The following is a 21,436-nucleotide window of genomic DNA, read 5'->3' as shown; positions in this document are numbered from 1 at the left end:
GGGCACCAGTTGAAAGGGATTATGAGGTGTGGCCTTATTGAGTAGATGTTGCCTTTAGTTACAGGAAGTATGTAACTGGGGGTAGGTTTTGGGGATTCAAAAGTTCAAACCAAGTCAAGCTTCTCTCTCTTCATATAGAATTCAAATATGGATGTAGAAATTTCACCAACCTCTTCAGCACCATGTCTACCTGCATATCACCATGTTACTGCCATGAGGATAATGAACTAAACATCTGAACTGTAAGCCAGGCCTAACTGAATGTTGTCTTTTATAAGAGTTTCTGTAGTCATGGTGTCTCAAAAAAGTACACCTTTTTGGTAGTAGTGTGTTACTGGGCTTGGATTTTGGGGTTTCAAAACCTCAAGCCAGTCTCCTTATCTCTCTGTTCATGATGCCTATTGATCCAGATGTAGAACTCTCAGTTATTACTTTTCCAGCATTAGTAGTATACTGCTTTCTCCCATGATGAAAATGGATAAGCTTCCTGAAACTATAAGCCATCTCCATTTAAATGCTTTTCTTTGTAAAAATGACTATGGTCTTGCCATCTCTTCACAGGAACACTGACTATGGCACAGAGAAAGAAAGGAAACAAATAGTAGTAGACATTATAATTTTTCATATGTAAAAATAAAAATAAGATAAAAGTAAACATTCTAAAATGAGTTTCAAAAATACACACTGCCAATTATCCTGCATTATGCCCCTGCATCATCATCAGTAATCAGTTTACTGAGCAATGAACCCCACTGAAATTATGAAGGTGCAAATCTAAAGTAGCAAATGACATAAAAAGATGTTTCATTCAATATATTCAAGTAATCTATTACATCGGGTATTTGCATATAAAACATATTGTAACCATTACTTTGGAAATACCACAAAGTATTTTAGTGTTCCTTTTATCAAGCAAAACTACCATGACAAATACATTGCATACTTAGATAAACCTAACCAAAATTAATACATATAAATGTAAGATTATTGTGCTCTGAATGTAGATGTTATTTTTCCTCCAATTACTTGCTTTGTGCTTTAATGAAAGCCATGCATCATTGCTTTAAGTGAAGTAAAGGACAGTATAAAATAGAACATTGCTATTAACCTCTCACATTAGTGTGTAGGGAGGCAAAGACAAGTTTAATAACTCAAAGATAAAATACTCAAAATGTAATTACCTAAGCCTGCTTTACCATGGCACATTAACATAGGGTAATAAACTTGAGTGTATTTTCACAGAGGGATGAAATCATAGTCTATAATCAATTGTATCCATTTTGTGGCTTATGGAGTGGCTGCTCTTTTCGAAGGAGGTCATCATTTTATGTTTCACTTTTGTCAAGTGATTCAATGTTTCAGCTTGTTGTTAAATAAAACTTCATTTAGAAAATTAAGATTTAAAATCACCCTTTAGCTCTTACTTAAACCTTTTATTTTTGTTACATTTAACTCAATCTACCCATTATTTGTTCATATTACATATCACATTAACATCTCAGGTATTACAATCTCAGCAATAAAATAAGTATTTCTTAGGGTGAATACAAAAGGGTGATATGCTAGAATCCCATTTTAATACACCCGAGTCTTACAATAAATATAAAATATGTTTTGTAATACAACAGTGTTTCCTGTGAAGAAAAATATGACAGATAGCTTTTCTTTTCTCCCCACACCTGATTAATTTCCTTGTTACATCACTTTTGTTCATATAGATTTTTTTTGGTTTTTTCGAGACAGGGTTTCTCTGTGGCTTTGAAGGCTGTCCTAGAACTCACTTGGTAGTCCAGACTGGTCTCGAACTCACAGAGATCCGCCTGCCTCTGCCTCCTGAGTGCTGGGATTAAAGGCATGCGCCACCAACGCCCGGCTCGTTCATATAGATTTTTTCACTGTAAATGCCTTAAACATTTTAAATGAACACATAAATTGAAAAGATAGAAACAAATTAAACTCTACTTTTAATATTTAACTTCAATCATGAATGAATGAATGTCAGCTTTACAGAAAGTTTAGAAACATATAGATAGATTTATGAGAGTTTAACATGCATGTTTTTTCTATTGAAATATTTCTAAAATATGTTAATGAAAATCTGAATGTCATTCTTAAATGAAATTAATAAGTCTAAATAAAATTAAAAATGTAAATGAGCACTCCTGGATGAATCCTATTTATTTTTGAAAACTTCTTATATCAGGAGTTAGGAACCTGATCCTGAAAAATAACATGGATGAAAATAATCCGAACACTTTTAGGCATGAAACTCTCTAGGTCAACTCTATATTCTAAAAATTTAATACACAGTTTTATTAAAACATTTCCTATGTGCTTATATGACCATTTATTTTTATTGTAAAGATTAAAATTATTATTTTTAGAAACATCAATACACAGAAAACTCCAGCAATCAGTTTTATATCTCAGTTTGCATTCTGATACACTGATTCCCACAGCTGGTTATTATCAGCTTATTCACAGTACCTGTTAGAGTTTTCAGAGAATAATGTTACAGAACTAACAGTCATTACGCAAATCTTTCCTTGGTGGGCTTAAGAAAAGACCTTCATAAATATAATCAGTACAGAAAGCTTACTCTAGTTTTTTTCTTTGAAGAAAATGTTATGTTTTAAAGTCAAGTGAGGGAAGTTCCCATTGGCCAGTAATAAATTTATACATCACTCCTGAAATCCTAAAAGGAGAGTATTTCTGAGGCCAAAGGAACAATAATGAAATAAATTCATCCCAGAACCAATGGTGACCTTCATTCTTATTAGCTTTGTTCAGACTTAGGGATAAATGAGACTTATAAATGTTTCTGGGAAGGATGGTCATGTTCATAGTATTGATGGTACCGTATCAGGAGGATGGGATATATTTCCATCTTCTGCTCTCTTGTTCGGTCTCCTTATTCAAAGTCTTAAAGTTGTCATTGTACAAGTCTTTTACCATGTAGGCTAGAGTTAGTGAAAGAGGTTTGATGCTTTTTATATTTTATGAAAGGGATTGTTTTCTTAATTAATTTCTTGGCATGCTTGTTTTTTGCTATGTGTGTAAATGGCCATCCTACTCAGAGCAAACTATGGATTCATCGCTAGTCCCATTAAAAGTCAGATGAATGTTGTCACATAAATTGAAAACATATATTCTTAAAATGACCAAGGATATACAAAATATCATGAACAATATTTTTTCTCAATAACCATCCCTGATTTCAAGTTATGTGATAGTTATCATAAAAACCCAATGTTGCTCTGAAATAAAAGTAAATGCATTAATCAATGAATAAAAATGAATTTAGAGCCCCACCTAAGTTTTTCTGACAAACAGGCAAAAATACACGATGAAAAAAAAGACAGTTGCTCCAGAATTGTTGCAAGTCAAACTGGACAGGTACATGTAGAAATATAAACCTCATTTCTCATCACTAACTTTGTACAGAATTGCAAATGGACCAAGGACCTCAACATGCAACCTTACACACTGAATCTAGTAGAGGAGAAACAGGTGACACATTTCAAACTAGGTTCATGAGAGCATGTCCTGAACTAGAACTTTCTAGGTTAGGCATTAAGACCAAAATCTGACAAATGAAATTTCATTAAACAAACAACAATAAAAAAACCCTTTGTACAGCAATGAACACCACCTCTTGAGTGAAGAAACAGGCAGACAATTATATTTTAGCAGATGGTTATTGTCTGAACTATAAAAGGAATTCATCAATGTAAACATAAGGAAACCACTAAGCTAAAAGTTGGGGACATTGAGCTAAACCGATTTCTCAGATGAAATATAAGTGCCTAGGACATATATGAAAATGTTCATCATATTTAGACATCAAAGAAATAGTAAATTAAATTACTTTGTGATTTCTTCTTATCCGAGCTAGAATGGTTTAGAAAACAGTAGCAGCAGCAACACCACCAACAAAAACAACAAAACTGATTTTGGAGTAAAAACGGAGAAGGCACACACTTATCCACTATTTCTGGAAGATAAAACTAATGTAGCCACTATGGAAATCATTGTGTTAGCTGCACAAAAATCTAGAAAGAGGTCACATATATATACCAATCTTACAAATCTGCCCAGAATATTTTGTGGCCAATACAAGGCTGCTTGATCTTCCTCACTGATGTTCTATTCATATTACCCAGGAAATGGGTACATCTAAATGTGTGTCAACTGATGGAGAATAAATTTTTAATACCTTCATGTGATGAAATAATCTTCAGCTATTAAATAAAAAGGCATTTACAGGTTCTGAGGGAAAAGACAATTTTCTTCATAGATGCAGTTCCTAGGAGTTTGTAAATGTCTCATTACACAGATGGTTATGTATCTACACATATCCTGAAAACACTAACTGTGCTCCATGGTTTAAAAGAAATAAAAAGAACACTTGAAATTGAGAAGAAATAGTGGTGATATAATTGGCACTGGAGATAAACTGAAGAGAATGGTGGTTACACTTCATCAAAATCCATTATATGTAAGTTTGAAATTCTCAGAAAATATGACAAAAACAATCAATATGCTGAATAATGATTTAGAAGAGAAAGTAACAAGTCAGATAAATAACTAAAAAGACTGTGCAGAAAAAAAGGCAGTTAGGTCCAAGTACAAGGAAAATTAAAAATCAAGAGAACGTTTGAGTCTGTGCTTCACACACAAAGGGGTGTACAATTAGAGAAAACATTTTATTAACTCAGAATTTCCATGAATAAGTAGTATAAGGGACACAGTTATTTTATGATACTGTGGCAGAATCATGGCCAGCAAATCTAAGAGTAGGAATAAAGGACTCAACTACATTCCATGTAGGATTTGATAGTGGTTAATAAACATGTCCCAAGTAATACATGTTAGGTGACTTCAGCATTGTCGAGCAAACCCTAAGCAGCATCAAGATTATGACCCAGTAGCATAAATAACCTTATTTTGTCCTAATTCATGACTATGTTTTATAAATCTGTTAATTATAAATCTCTTTGACTCTGTCATGAATGAAATCAACTGTGATTTTTTTGGAATAAACTTTCCTAAAACAACACATGACATCAAGATTAATTGAGAAGACAAGTGGGATGAAAAACATAAAAACCTGTAAATTTTAGTATGCTGATGATAATTTGCCATTTGTAAAATTTTATCAATTAACCTGGTGAAAGTACTCAGATGAAATATTCCATTTCAAATCCTAAGGCATTTTGTAAAACCAGGGCATTGTCAAAAAATTCTACCTGTAAATTTAGGTGAAGGTTTAAGGATTGAAAAATTAAAACAAAACTTCATCATCATCATCATCATCATCATCGATATTAATCACTTGTTCTTTGGAGTTAAAATACCTAGAGATTTCCTCGAGATGGTTTTGCATTCTCATCATAATGGTACGCAACAATTTATTTTTCTTTTTAATTACTGTTTTTGTTTTCAATTTACATAAAGTCCTCATAGCTATTTGTAAGATTGACAGTTTATTCTTCAAAATAATATGTAAGACTAAAGATTAATTCATTTTAAACTTTCTTCAAATAAATATATTATTGGTTATAAAGAATACCATAATGCCTTCTGCCTGTGCTGTTTTTATCATTAGAGTATAATTAAGTTAATTGGTTACTGTGTATATTATCATAAATAAAACTTACTAAAATGATATTTCAGTACTATGTTGGTACTTATCACCATAATAGAGTTTATCTGGACATGGTAATTTAACAATAATAAATCTTTCTAGGTTTCTTTCTTTCTTTATTTATTTACTGAAACAGGGTTTCTCTGCTTTGCTTTGGATTCTGTCCTGGAACTCGCTCTGTAGACCAGGTTGGCCTAGAAATCATAGAGATCCACTGGCCTCTGCCTCCCAAGGGCTGTGATTAAAGGCATGTGCCACCAATGCCTGGCTCTAAGTGTTTTATTTTTATAACTTATATTTGCATGGATATATGATTGTGTGTGTGTGTGTGTGTGTGTGTGTGTGTTTATGCAAGCCCAAAGAGGCAATAAGATGCCAAGGAGTTCAAATTATAGAGACTTTGAGTCACCTCACTTTGGTGCTGGTAACTGAACTTTAGTCCTCTGATTTAATATTATGGTGAAATCAAGAAACTTGTTTTTCAAAGATTTCTATCTGGGAGCACAGGATCTTATTTACATACAACCCCGGCTGGCCTGGAAAAACTCACTGTGTAGAGCAGGCTAGCATTGATCTCACAAAGATTGTCCTGCTTCTGTCTCCTAAGTGCTGGTATTGAAGTATGTGCCTTCATGTCTGGTTATCAAACTTGTTTACATATATGTTCTCCTTTACTTAGAAACTATAATTTAAAGAATTGTTATAAATATTCTGAAAACAATATTTAATTGAGTAGGGAGCTATTCCATTCAGTTTTATTATACTGTAAAATTCAAGTGAAGGAAATGAGAAATCAAATTTTACTTTTTGCCATTTTATAAAGTTCAGTTAGCTCTAGTATACTTTTCATAAAACTAATGGTAAATAACGTCACTATGCAAAATATGCTTCTAGCAAATTACTATTGTTATCATCATCATTTAAGTGCTTTCTTATATACATATCAATTACCTAAATATTTGTGGAAAATGTTTTAAACATCATTATAATAAGGAATGATGAAGAAAAATGAAGCTATAGAGCACATGCGATTAGACAAGTGAATATCAAAAACCCTAACATGGAATGGTGGTATTCATCAAAATATATCTGAAAATATGGAATGAAATGTTTTCCATTTAAAGATATTTGACATCACTTTTTATAACTTCATAATCTATTTTATTCATCTTCAAATTAATCTTGGAGGTGAGACAGTTTTCTAAAGATTATAAATGAAACATAATAGAGAGTTCTTTCTTTGATAAGAGGAAAATAATCTTATCACTATATTTACGTTAGAAGGAAGCACATATTTTATAATCGTTTATTTTCTTCTGGCTAGTCTGACTGTTGGTGTACATTTATACTGTTGTTTAAGGAAGAAGATGATAGTTTTTTACCAAAACTAAGAAATATGAATTAAATTCCATTTTTGTCTTCAAATTTCATCTTTGCTATTTTCTATCCAATATTACTGTTTTAATATAATTCTCTCACCATTCCTACTTAAAGGATAGTACATTTATTTATGTTTCTGGGCAAAAAGAAAGCAGAGAATTCATCATTTAGGTATTATCACTGACTAGTGCATATAATTACTTCACCCTTTTCTGTGTTTCTAAGCTTATATAAGACAAATCTTACCTCTGATTTTGAAAAAAAAAACATGGACTGTGACACAAAGCACAATGTTGTATAAAGTAAAAAAGAAACATTAGTAAAAATAGAAGGGAAACTTAATCTAAGTTAATGGAACTATTTGAATATCAACAAGGACTCAGTCAGAACATGGTGATTAATATGTATTCAATCATGCAAGAGCAATGATAGAGAGAATTGGGAAAAGGCATTAAGATACTTTTTGCTTTGACAAATATAAATGTGATATTATTGAGTTCCTCATGAAAAGTCTGATACTTGAAAACTGATTACTAATGTTATCTATTGTATATGTGATTAATACATGCATTAAAATTTTGAACTCATGTTTCCTACTATGTTTATACAGAGAACTGTCATAAAAAGAAAATGATGATGATGATGATATTCACTAATATGACACCAAACTATCATAGAAAGAGATTCAGACCTGTGGTTTATTATACTATTATCTTCATTGCCATGATAATTTTGAAAACTAGCTTATAACACCGTGGTACCATTTTGAAAATATAATTTTATCTTTTAATTTTAAAAAGCTAAACATGCATGCAGTTTTAAATATATTCTCTGTGCTATATATTCATATTTAATTGGATTATTCCATATCCATTTACAATGGTGGAACACAAATTGTTCTAAGTGGCATAAATTAATAATGAAAAGGAATATGAGTTTTAGAGAGAGAGATAATAGATATAGAGTATTTGGAGAAGAGTAATATGTTTTATTAACATGCATGTTTTTCTGGCTAGTTTTTTTTGGCAACTTGAAACAAGCTAGAGCCTCTACAGAAGATAAATTCACAAATCAGAAAATTCCTCCATCAGATTGGCCTGGAGGCAAGTCTATTGTGCCATTTTCTTGATTTATGATTAATGTGGAATAGCCAATACCACTGTGGGCAATGACAAACTTATATAGGTGGTTTTCAATTCTTTTTACCCCTTCTTCCATAATATCCTAAGCTTTAGATGCTCTTTTTGTGGATGGCACTCAAATGTCACTAACTTCATATGTTTGAGAAATAACTAGTACCTGCGTTCATCCCTGTTCATGGCAGTGTGACATTTTTCTGTTTCTGAGAGCAGAATTGAGCATATATATACATATTTGGAAGACAGTTTGGGATCATGTCAATTTAGCTACACAAAAATAGCAAGTTCTCCCTATGTCATGAAACATTTTCATCCTTCTTTAAAATCTGGCTCACAGTAGCAGACATGAAAATTATTCTTTAGTGTTGCCATAAATCCAATCAGGAAACTGCTGGTTACAACAATACCAGTTTTTTTTCCTATTGCATTTTTTGACACGTCTTGCCTAACAAGTTGGTACTTTTGCTCATATTTCCATGCTCTAATAGTCTCGATAACACATACTGGGACGATGAATGCTAGCCAAAAGGAAGACACTTGCCATCTCTAGCCTGTTTCTGTTATACCTCCCAACCAATGTGTGTGGTGTCCTCTGAAAAAAGTCACATAAATTGGTAATGGAGGGCAACCAAGAAGAATGGCAAGAGTTCTTGTTGTTCAAATGGCTTCTGGAACTTGCCTGACTAAGAACTCATGAGTAAACATCCTATCCTGAAATCACTAAGACTTTATTTAATAACCTTTATCATTTTGGAACAACATTGTAGAGACATACTGGAAAATGACATATTTACAATGTTTTAAACTGTTTTCTCAGTTTTTAATTAAGTAATTAATTAATTAGTCAGTTAGTGGCATACATGAGCCATGGTGCATGCCTTTCCTGTGGCAAATGGAGGATTAGTTATGGGAGTTTGTCTGTCCCTTCAGCATGTGGATTCCTATGATCTATTCTAGATGTCTAGAATTGATAACATTCATCTGTCCTTGCTGAAATATTTTACTGGCTATGAACTTATATTTTTCAACTGACCTACATAGTACCAGATACCAAATGACTTTTTCATAAAGCCTTTATTTAATTTACCCCATGCCTAATTCCTATTTTTGACTAAATTTTTCCACTCCCAATATTTCCCCAAATCCATTTTTGCTGTCAATCACACTCCAACTCCCTTGCCTTAAGGTAGCTTCCAAAGTCATGACTCGTTATTAGTGTCTTGAATTTTATAAGGATATTAAGTTTAACATCAAATCTAAAGATTAAAAGGTAGAATCCACGTAGAAAAGAGAATGTGTTGTGTATGACTTACTGTGACTGAATTTCCATATGTTGATTTTCCCACCAATTCCACTGATTTACCCAGAAAGTTCTTGGTTTCAAATATCTTTACAGATGAATAAAATCCCAATGTGTATCTGTACATTTCATTACAAATTTATCAGTCTATGGTAAAGCCTTTAAAATAAAACTTGTAGTTAGCTTGGCAAAAAGAAGGTGAAGGGCCTTGTCACTGAAAACTTTAAAACTCTGAATATTTAAATTGAGAGAGGTGCTACAAGATGGAAATATTTTCTGAATTCACAGGTTAGTATAATTAATGTCTTGAAAAGAAAAATTCTATGAAAAGGACATAACATATTCAATGTAATACTATTCAATACCCAATCTCTTTTGAATAGAAATGGAAAAATGAAATAAAATTTATATGGAAATAAAGAAGACCACCTAAGGCTAAAGATATCTTGAGCAACATAAATAATTCTGGGTGCATGTCCATTCTGGATCTAAAATTGTTCTACAGAATCATTGCAAGAAAAACAGCATGGCACTATGCCATAAATAGACACAAAGATCAGTGAGATTAAAAAGAAGAATCACATGTAAGTACATGCAGTTATAGCTACTTGTTCTTTAACAAAGTTTCCAAAACTACACACTGAAGGAAAGACAGCATCTTCAACCAATGCTGTTGAGGAAAATGAATATCTACACATAGAAGAAGGAAACATATTCTTAGATTTCCTCCTGCTAAAATATGGTCCATGATACACATTACAACCCAGGATTCTGAAACTATTAACAAGAGATGATTTCATTGGAAGGTTTAATCATAGGAAATGCTTTCTTTTTTATATTATTTATTTTTAAGTTTAAATTTAGATTAGAAAAAAGGTTGCTTCACAAGTCAGTTCCAGGTCTCTCTCCCTTTCCCTCCCCTCCTCCCGTGCCCTCCCCCCAACCCTCCCATTATCCCCTCATTTCCCCAGGGAGGGTGAGGCCCTCTATGGGGGTGTCCATAGTCTGTCATTTCATCCAGGGCAGGGCCTAGACCCTCACCCAAGAGTTCAGTGTGAAAGTGCATCTCACATTGTTGGATGGCAGTCCAAAGTCCATGTGTAAACTCAGGATGAGTACTGATCTACTGCCCAAGGCTCAATAGATTACCTAGGCCTCCTCACTGACACCCACATTCAGGGGGTCTTGATTGGTCCCATGCTGGATTCCCAGGCTGATGCCTGGGATTCAAGAGTTAACCCTTGCCAGTTCAGCTGTTTCTGGGGGTTAAACCAGTCCAGTCTTAATCCGTTTGGTCATCAGTCCTCCCTTTCTGTTACTGGCTTTCTTGAGTTCAGCTCAGTGCTTAGCCATAGGAGTGTGCCTCTTCTTACATCAGCCACTGAATGAAGTTTCTCTTTCCCTTTCTCTCTGGTCATGGGACTGTAGGGTGGCGCTCCCCATACCTATGTCTAAAATCCATATATGAGAGAGTATATGCCATGTTTCTCTTCTTCTGACTGTATTACCTCACTCAGGATGGTTTCTTCTAGTGTCATCCATTCGCCTGCAAATCTCAGGATTCCATTGTTTTTTTGTGCTGAATAGTACTCCATTGTGTAAAGATACCACATTTTCTCTATCCACTCTTCAGCTGAGGGGCATCTAGGTTGCTTCCAAGTTCTGGCTACTACAAATAATGCAGCTATGAACATAGTGGAACAGACATCCTTGTTGTATGAATGGGCATCTTTTGGATATATGCCTAAGAGTGGAGTTGCTGGGTCTTGTGGTAGGTTTATTCCCATTTTTCTGAGGAATCTCCATACTGATTTCCAAAGTGGCTGAACAAGTTGGCACTCCCACCAGCATATCCTCTCCAGCATAAATTGTCATTGTCGTTGGTGTTTTTGATTTTAGCCATTCTGAGAGGAGTGAGATGGTATCTCAGACTTGTTTTTTTTTGTTTTTGTTTTTTGGTTTTTTTTTTTGGTTTTACGAGACAGGGTTTCTCTGTTTTGGAGGCTGTCAGTCCAGCCTGGCCTCGAACTCAGAGAGATCTGCCTGCCTCTGCCTCCTGAGTGCTGGGATTAAAGGCATGCACCACCAATGCCTGGCTTCAGAGTTGTTTTGATTTGCATTTCCCGGATGGCTAAGGATGTTGATCACTTTCTCAAGTGCCTCTCAGCCATTTTAGTCTCTTCTATTGAAAATTCTCTATTTAGATCTGCAGCCCACTTTTTAATTGGATCCTTTTGTGTTTTGGAGACTTGCTTCTTGAGTTCTTTGTAAATTTTGGAGATCAACCCTCTGTCAGATGTGGGATTAGTGAATATTTTTTCCCATTCTGTGGGCTGCTGTTTTGTCTTGCTGACTGTGTCCTTTGCCTTACAGAAGCTTCTCAATTTCAGGAGGTCCCATTTATTAATTGTTGCTCTCTCTGTCTGTGCTAGTGGTGTTATGTTCAGGAAGCTGTCTGCTGTACCAATTCGTTCTAAGAGGTTCTGTGTGGCTGGATTGATATTGAGGTCTTTGATCCATTTAGACTTAAGTTTTGTGCATGGCGATAAACATGGATCGATCCACATTCTTCTACATGCCAGCCTCCAGTTATGCCAGCACCATTTGTTGAAGATGCTTTCTTTATTCCATTGTATATTTTTAGCTTCTTTGTCAAAGATCATATGTGTGTGGGTTAATATCTGGATTAGTAAGTGTTTTCTAAATAGGTCATCTGTCACTTAGGAACCATGGCAAACATTTGACAAATGGATCCTCATGAAATAGATGCCTTTGTACACAAACAGAAACAATTAGTTAAGCGACTTGACAGCTTACAGAGGGTGAAACTATCTGGCACATCTTTTATATGAAACAAAGATTTAATATAGAAAATACAAATGTAAATGAAATTAAAATTATGAGAAAAACAACGAAATGGCTAGAGATCTAAACAGAGTTCTCAAAAGATGAAATAAAATATATATAATTATTTATAAATCTATTCAACATCAATAGCTGCCAGAGGAAGGTAAACTAAATGTTCTCTGAGTTTTTATCTCAATCCACTCAGAATACCCTAACTCTCATCACAGAGTCTTCATTCAGTAATTGATGGAACCAGACACAGAGATCCACCACCAAATATCCAGGACAAGCTCTGACACTATGGTTAAAGAGCAGGAGGAGAGTATACATGAGCAAGGGATATCAAGATCATGACTATGTTGACTCCTCCTGGGATCCCTTACGAGTGAGAAACAGTGGACTGGTGGTCGACTGAGGGTAAGGTGAGTGGGGTAGGAGGAGGCAGGGGGGCGTGGGAGGAGGTGTGGGAGGGACAATTGTGGTTGGAATATAAAATGACATTAGAAAAAAGATGACAAAAAAAAGGAAATCAGAGGACAGTAAATTCTAGTGTGGAAGAGAATAAAAAAACACTTACTCTTTGTGGGAGAGAAATCCATTACAGACACTATGGAAAAGTAGTGTTGTGGTACATCAAAATGGTTGAATGTGTACTCTAAAATCCAGGTCCATGTCATAAGGACATAAATAGTCTACACCTGATACTAAACTCTGTTTAACTGCCTTTGGAATTTCTGCAGAGCATTATCCTGGTATGTGGAAGAGGTCACATTTCTATCACTTTAAAAATATATACATTATCTTAGGTTTAATTAAATTTATTTATGTGTTTACATGTGCATGTTTGAGCCATGTTATATATGTATAATGAATATATATGTATGTATATATATATGATCAATCCGATAAAAATTATGAGTGATAATCTCCAAGATTCTCATAGCTATGGAAGTCATTCAAGACGATTGTGTTGTTGCACAGATGTTTAATTGTAATACTAAATTTCTACTAAAGAAAGTAAATGATGTATAGAAAATTTTCTGGAAAACAGTTGTTAATTTTATCCTCTCTGCAGGGGTATATGGCATAGACTGCTATAGTAAGATTATTACATCTATATCATCAGTAAAGCCAATATTTAGAAAGCTTCATATCTTATTTACTTATGATTTAACTCGTCATTTGGATAAAAAAGAAGAATATTGAGAACATAGACTCCAAGAAGACTAATGTATCTTAAGATACAGTATTTCCTTAGGAGAGTTCATAACTGAATTTTAGAGAACAAATAAGAATAAAGCAACAAAAAACAAATAAACAAAAAGTTTAGATATGTTTTTGTCAATTGGCATATATTCAATAGATTTAATAATATCTATTATTGTTATTACTAAGTAGTATATATGTTGTATCTTTCTGTGGAGTGCAGAGAATGGTATGAGGCGTGTGCCACCATTACCTAGCTAAATACAGATTATCCATATTCATTTGGCTTGAGTCCTGAAATTGTTTACTAAGTTGTTATTTTGTTTTCCTTGAAGAAAGCAATTAGTGATTTAAAAATGTATAAATCTTGTATGGTCTTCAGCAATTTCTCTTTTTACTTGAGCTCTTTCTACTCTCTAATTGTTACTCTATGATGTCCAGGTGTAGTTACTTGTAATCAACAGGTTTTTTTGAACAAACGGCAGTCTATCTTTGCACCTAAAGGTCTTATGTCCATTAACAGAGTTGTGAAAAACAACTGTAGAAGGTGGAATGATGAAGTGAACACTTTCAAAATGCAGTATACTATTAGGTTCAGAAATGTGGTATACTATTAAGTTCCACAAACCATCTCTTATTCCACTGATGGCAGTATCCCAATAGGCAAATGAAGTCTATCCACTGCATATGTTACAAGGTAGTCTGGTGGAAATGCTGTGTCATAGATCTGACAGTTAAAAAAGTATTCAGGAAGAGACATGGGTCCTTTTGGAAAATGAATAGTAACAGGACACTTTAGTTGGAATCATAATCAAAATCTGTAATGATACTTTTATGGTTATCATGACCTGTTTACTCAAAATTTAGCTCAGAAATGCTATACAAAAAGTATGTAGTGTCTAGTTTTTATTTTATTAGTTCTAGGAAATTTTCTTGTTGATTAACATATTCCACTGTACTTTATCACTACTTTTTGTGGTTTTACAGAAAAACTTGATTATCATTGCTATAGTTAAATGATACATTTTATAGACTTAGAAATGCTAAAATCTTAAGAGGAAATATTATTTACTTAACTTGAATTATTAATAGATTTCTTGTAATAAACTGGGTGTTGGACAATGGCATATCTGAAAGAAATTTTATAAGATATATAACAAGGAGGGAACACATGCGTCTCTCTGGGAAGGTGAAACAGAATAGACTTTGTGGGTTGGATTGGGGGCAGATGGAGATGGGAGTCAGAGGCAGACTCTTAGTCAAACATTAGGTGGAGCCAGGAAATGGAAGGAAGGATTGTAGGAACCAGAGTGTCTAAGGATAGCACAAAAACACAGCCCACAAAATTGACTAAGCATGATTTATAGGGGCTCACACATACTGAAGAAACACAACAAACATGGACCTTTAGGGGTCAGAGCTAGGTCCTATGCATATACCGGATGTTTGTATATCTTGTTGTTCTTATGAAACTTTCAAAAATGGGAGGAGGATGTCTCTGACTCTTTCGTCTGTACTTGGAACCCTTTTCCTCCTACTAGATTTCCATGTCAAGCTATGGTATTAGAGTTTGTTACCAGTGTTACTGTATCTTGTTAGGCCATGTTCAGTGAAGATTTAGTCTCTCTTTTGTTTTAAAAAAGGAAAACAGAGGAGGAGTTGATCTGGGGAAGTAGGAGATGAGAAGAGTTCCTAGGTAGAAGAAACTTGAATTTGGATGTAATGTATGAGAGAAGAATAAAAGATAAAAAAGTATAAAGGAATATAATTAGACAGTAAGAGAAACATGATTTTATCTAATTTGTAAATCCTTTATAGCCACTTACTTTATTTTACTTAATTACTTTCTCAAAGTTTCTGGTTCACTTTCTGTTACCTTTTTGTATTTTAATGTCTTTTTATATTTGAGAATATAATATAATCCTGTCATTACCCTTTCTCTTTTCTCTCTGAAAACTCATATTCCTTCTTGGTCTCTTTCAAATGCATGGTGTCTTTTTAAATTGATTGTTGGTATTTATGAACAAGTAACATTATATAGATTGAAAATTTTATATAGTAATTGGTGTAGAGGTTTATTGAATGGGATTAAATTTTAGAATGTAGAAATTCCATTAACAAGGTGGCCAACACAGACAATTTCAAATCCCTCAGCATAACCTTTATGTGTAATCTTAGAAAGGAAAAATATGAATCTAAAAGAAAATATAAAGAAACCATTAAGGTTTAGAATTGGTTGCAAGACCACAGTAAAAACAAACAGAATTTATATTGCTCAAATTAACATTTAAATCCAAATTTCAATCACATTAAAATCCTTTCTTATCTGCTCATACTTTTATAAGTATTTACCTCCAGTCATTGCATCTGAGAGAAGCACAATACTCTGTATACTTAGAGAAGATGGACTCATTCCTTTGTCAAATAAACAGAAGAAACAAGAGTTGGATACAACATGACTTTATCATGGATTTATGTGTTTCTCAAGATAATTATATTTAAGATCAAGGTATTATATCAATCAAATTGGGGTCATCTTCATACATTACCATGTTAAGAACAAAACCTGTGTTCTATTAAATGAATACAGTGTAGCATCTGAATGGGACAGGTAAAGAATCAACATGATTCCGCTAAGATAAAAATAAATTTTCAAGGATATCCATTCATATAAAAAGGTAAGATTATAGAAAAATCAAAAAGTATGAAGGAGAGATACTGATGCTGTTGCTACACTTTTCATAATCCCAATGTATTCAGTGAATGTGACTGAGTCCTGTTTTCTGAAAGGTGTCTCCTTCAGAAAACTGATAATGGATGAGGAGACTCAATTGCAGGAGATGATGTAATGGTGGAAGATCTACCTTAATTTCCAAAACAGGAGAAAGAGGAGGAGAAGGAAGAGGAGGAGGAGGAGGAGGAGGAGGAGGAGGAGGAGGAGGAGGAGGAGGAGGAAGTTTCAGTTTTTTATATGAAGCCAAGCTCAGCTTTTAAATGAAACCTCATTCTGGTCTTCCCACTTCACTACCTTGCTCTAATTCCTCCTGTGTATTCTCTCACTAACTTATTCTCATAGGACTTCCCGTCCCATTCTCATTCTCAGTAACATGACTTAAGACAACATCAAGGAGGTCTTAATATAGCTTTTATAGCTTTAAAAGATGAAGATACTATTCACTTAATTACCTGAATCCTGTTCCCTGTACTATGTCTCAATATGTTAGGTTGGGCTGTGGAAAATATGTACTTATGATAAATCATAAATAAAGCCTTGCTGTGGGATATCTCACAAACCAAGTGGTTTTTTTTTATATTTTACTTTGTAATTCTTTTTATACTCTAACAATTCCCTCTCCTTGCCTTCGTCCACCTCCCTTGCCTACCCCCCCCCGACTGACCCCTACCTACTCTTCAGAAATGATAAGGCCTCCCATAAGGAGTCAATAAAACCTGGCACATTCGGTTGAGATATGAACACCCCTCCCATGCATCAAGAAGTCATCCTATCACATAGGAAGGGCTTCAGAAAGCTAGCTCAAGAATTAAGTTTGATCCTGGTTCCACTGGCATCGGTCTCACAAGCAGACCATGTTAGATAACTATCGTCTACATGTAAAGTGCCTAGTTTCAGTCTTATGCAGTCTCCCTCCCCACATGTCTATCTCAAGTTCATTATCTACTTCAATTTTGGGCCACCCATCTCTGTGATGCCTCTTGCTTATATAATCCTTCCATCTTCTCTTGAACTCCCAGAGCGTGGCTTGGTGTTTGAATGTGCGTCTCTGCATCTGCTTTTATCAGTTACTGGATGAAGGTTCTATGATGATAGGGTAGTCCTCAATCTGATTACAGGGGATGGTCAGTTTAGGCACACTCTCCATTATTTTTAGTGATCTTCGCTAAGGTCATCCTAGTACATTCTTGGGAATTTTCCTAGCATCAGGTTTCTCCCTAGCCTGAAATGACTTCCTCTGTGGAGATATCTCTTTTCCTGCTATCCCACCTCATCCCTCCACCAACTCTACTATCTGACTTCCTCATGTTCTCCTCCCCATGCTCCCCTTTACCACCCTGTCCCCACCCCTGTCCACAGTTTACCTATAACATATCATCTATTTTCCCTTCCCAGGGCAATCTGTGTGTCCCTCTTAATGTCCTTCTTGTTTCCCTGCTTCTCCTGAAACCAAATTACAATGCAATGATTGATTTCATATCTAATCCATTTTCTATTATGAATCAGCACAAAACAGATGATGTAATGATCTAATTCTTCCTTAAAACTAGGACAGATAAAGGTGATTATCCTATTTTAAACACATGTCAAAAGAATTCTACAAAAATCTATACATAGATAATTTATTTAAAAGGCTTTTATTGTAGTTTGAATGTTTATTTGAAGGTACTCCATTTTAAATATTAGAAACACAGTAATTTATAACTACAATGTTATACAATATATAAAAGTTCTTAAAATACATTTTCATCTTAGTGGCTACAAGGTGTCAACTTATTTTTGTAGTCTTGCATATGAATTTGTATTAATTATCTAAATAAAATTTTGCAAATACTCACTATGATTGTTCCTTATGCAGGAAATGTAATTTTTCAAACTTGAAATATTAATAGCACAAAATTATTAGAGTTTGATGGAAAAGGAGGAACATTTTTCTTTGAGTGAAGCATTTATACAATTAAATTGGTGTTTATTCCCATTTCATTTTTGGTGGTTTGAATAAGAATAGTCTCATTAGGCTCATATATTGGTGATCAGGGAGTGGCACCCCTTGAAAAGGATTAAGAAGTGTCACCTTGTTGTAATAGGTATGGCCTTAGTGGTCATAGTCTGTCCCTGGAGATGGTGTTTGGGGTTTAAAAAGCCCAAGTCAAGCTAAGTGTATTTCTCTTGCTTGCTGCCTGTAGAAACAGATATATTTAATTCTCATCTATTTCTCCAGTACCATGCCTGCCTGCATGCCACCATTTTCACTGCCATGATAACTATGAACTAAACATCTCAAACTTTAAAAAAGCCCTATTTAAATGCTTTTCTTTATAGGAGTTGCCGAGTTCATGGTGTCTCTTCATAGAAATATAGCACTGACTGAGATAGAGTCAAAAGGAAGAACAAATTTTGTCTTGTGAATGAAGCAACTAAATGAATAAATACATAATTTATTTTTATTTCATTCAACTTAAGTATTTTGATCAAGTGTTTTCTGCTATTTGTACATACTATATAGAGTTACATACTCTGAAAAATAACACATATTATTGCCATATAACTAGAAAGCAATTTGAGATAGTATTAGCTTATTCAGTTAATCTATTGCATTCATTTTACATTTCAGTATTAACTCCATAAGAAATCTTCAAATATTTCTTTGAGAACTTCATACATTTTGATCTTATTCACACAATTTATTCCAGAGCAAACCCCCTTTCTATAGCCACACAACTATTTTTCCTCCTTTTGCCAAACATCAAGTCTAATTTGTGCAGCCCATTTGCTTCTGCATATGTAGATGAATAAAACACATTGTCTCTCTTAATTAGTGACACTTTCTGAGATGTTCATATTGGATAAATGAGGATCATCTCTTAATCCTTCATATTGACACATATCAAACATGAGATATATTGTCAAGAACTAATCATCCTGCTTCCAAAATATTGAATATGAGTTCTTAATTTTAACATCAGATTCATATACATATCTACACATATATATATTTATATAGGATAATTTCTGTTTTATTGTTAAAATATACCCTGATATACCATCTGAAATGGTAAACACTTAAATATTCTCAAAACTATACTTGTATTAGTTAAATAGAAAGCTTATCTCCAAACTACAATGAGGAACTCCAAAATTCAATGAGAAAAAAGAACATGACAATAAATCTAAGGAATTTTTCCAAAACATAAAGGTGCTCATGTCATCGATAGTCAAGGATGTACCAGTCAGAATTTTGATGAAAATACCTCACCAATAAGAATAACTACAATCAAAGGATCAAAGATAGAAAATGGCTAACCCAGCTACAACCCCTATGGTCTACCATGGTGACATGTCTGCATGATACACTGCTGCACTAGTGACACCAACTTTGTGTGAGTAACCAACTACTATTTGATAAGATCTGGTAGACAGGATCCTGAGACTAGACAGACAATGAACTTAGGGCAACAACAACTATTTATGGTTTTGTTCCAGGAACATACTATTAAATGATTTTTAATAACATTTTGAAATATTCAGAGAGTATTATCTCCTTCAGCCATTATAAGAGAAGATCTCACTTTCAGTATATAGGAAATAATACACACAATTGAACAACTTATAGAGGGTGACTTTGGAACACTTAGTCCTAAGTAGAATGCATTCACTAAGACCTTCCCCTCATGGTTCATTAAATGATGTAGAAACAGAAGGGAGGAAACAGTATATGGATATGGGTGAGTAGGGAAGTTTGAAATATCTGTGAGAAGTTGGGGATGGGGCAAACCATAATTAAAATATAATGTATGAGAAAACATTAGTTGAAGATGTGTTACCTTTGTTTATGTTGTAGAAAATTTGTTTAATGATGCAAAGATGTGCTGCATTCTTTTATGTTGCATTTGATTAATTCTGAATACATTACTGGTCTAATAAAGAGGTGAAATGCCAAAAGATAGGCAAGAGAGAGAAAATAGTTGGAGCAGCCAGGTAGAGAGAATAAATAGAAGGAGAAAATGAGAGGGAGAAGGGAGAAAATGAGAATCTGAGGAGGACATCAGGGGTCAGCCATCCAGCTGTCCAGCAAGTCATGGGGTGGGAAGTAAAGAAAGGTATGTAGAATAGAGAAAGATAAAATCCCAGAGGCAAAACATAGATGGAAGAATTTGAGTTAAGAGAAACCAGCTAGAAGCAAGCAAAGCTAAGGCCAGGCATTCATAAGAAATAATACGTCTTTGGGAGCTGCAGTTATTTGGGAGCTGGGTAGCAGACACTCTAAAGAGAAAAAGAGTATGAGAAAAATTAACTACATGAAATCTATTTAAAAGAAAATATATAATGACATTAGCAACATCATCACTAAAGAAGTCTATCATTCTAATGAAACTTAAAATTGCTTTTACTAATGAAAGATCATAATCATATAAATTAGTGTCCATTTTCCAGAGTTACTTTCCATGAACTAAGCAAATATGTTCTTTAACCTTCTGAAGATATCATTTTGCTATGAAATATATGATTCAGTAATTATCTTCTAAACGTAGTCATGAAATAATACTAATGTTGGAAAGAAGCTCAGTATTTAAGAGCAGTGACTGATTTTCCAGAGGACATAGGTCTGACTTTTAGTACCCACGTGGCACATCACATTTGAGGGGATCAAATACCCTCTATGGTCTCAGAGAGCAGTTCATGCAAATGGTGCACAGACAAATATACTGGAAAAATATCTAATTACAAACAAACAATACCTTTCTTAAAGAGTAAGCTCAGAAATACAAAGTCTCCTGTCTGACATAATTAAACTTATCTCTATTAGTGCAAGTAAATATTTAGCTGTGTACCATTTCTAACTCATAATGGTTAGAAAGTGAAATAAGATTTGTTGTTCCTTTTCTTCTTATTTGAAGATTTCTCCTCAATATTAATGTTTTATACTGAAAAAAGTGAATTAGGGTAAAATTTAGCATGGTCATAATTAACTTGTATTATTATTATTATTATTATTATTATTATTATTATTGGTTTTACGAGACAGGGTTTCTCTGTATTGTTTGGAGGCTGTCGGTCCAGCCGGCCTCGAACTCACAGAGATCTGCCTGCCTCTGCCTCCCGAGTGCTTGGATTAAATGCGTGTGCCACCACCGCCCAGCAACTTGTATTATTTTTACACTATATGTTTGCATGGGTATGTG

This window comes from Mesocricetus auratus, unplaced genomic scaffold (genome assembly GCF_017639785.1).
Source record: "Mesocricetus auratus isolate SY011 unplaced genomic scaffold, BCM_Maur_2.0 Super-Scaffold_100020, whole genome shotgun sequence".
Taxonomy (NCBI): domain Eukaryota; kingdom Metazoa; phylum Chordata; class Mammalia; order Rodentia; family Cricetidae; genus Mesocricetus; species Mesocricetus auratus.
This window is presented reverse-complemented; position numbering follows the sequence as displayed.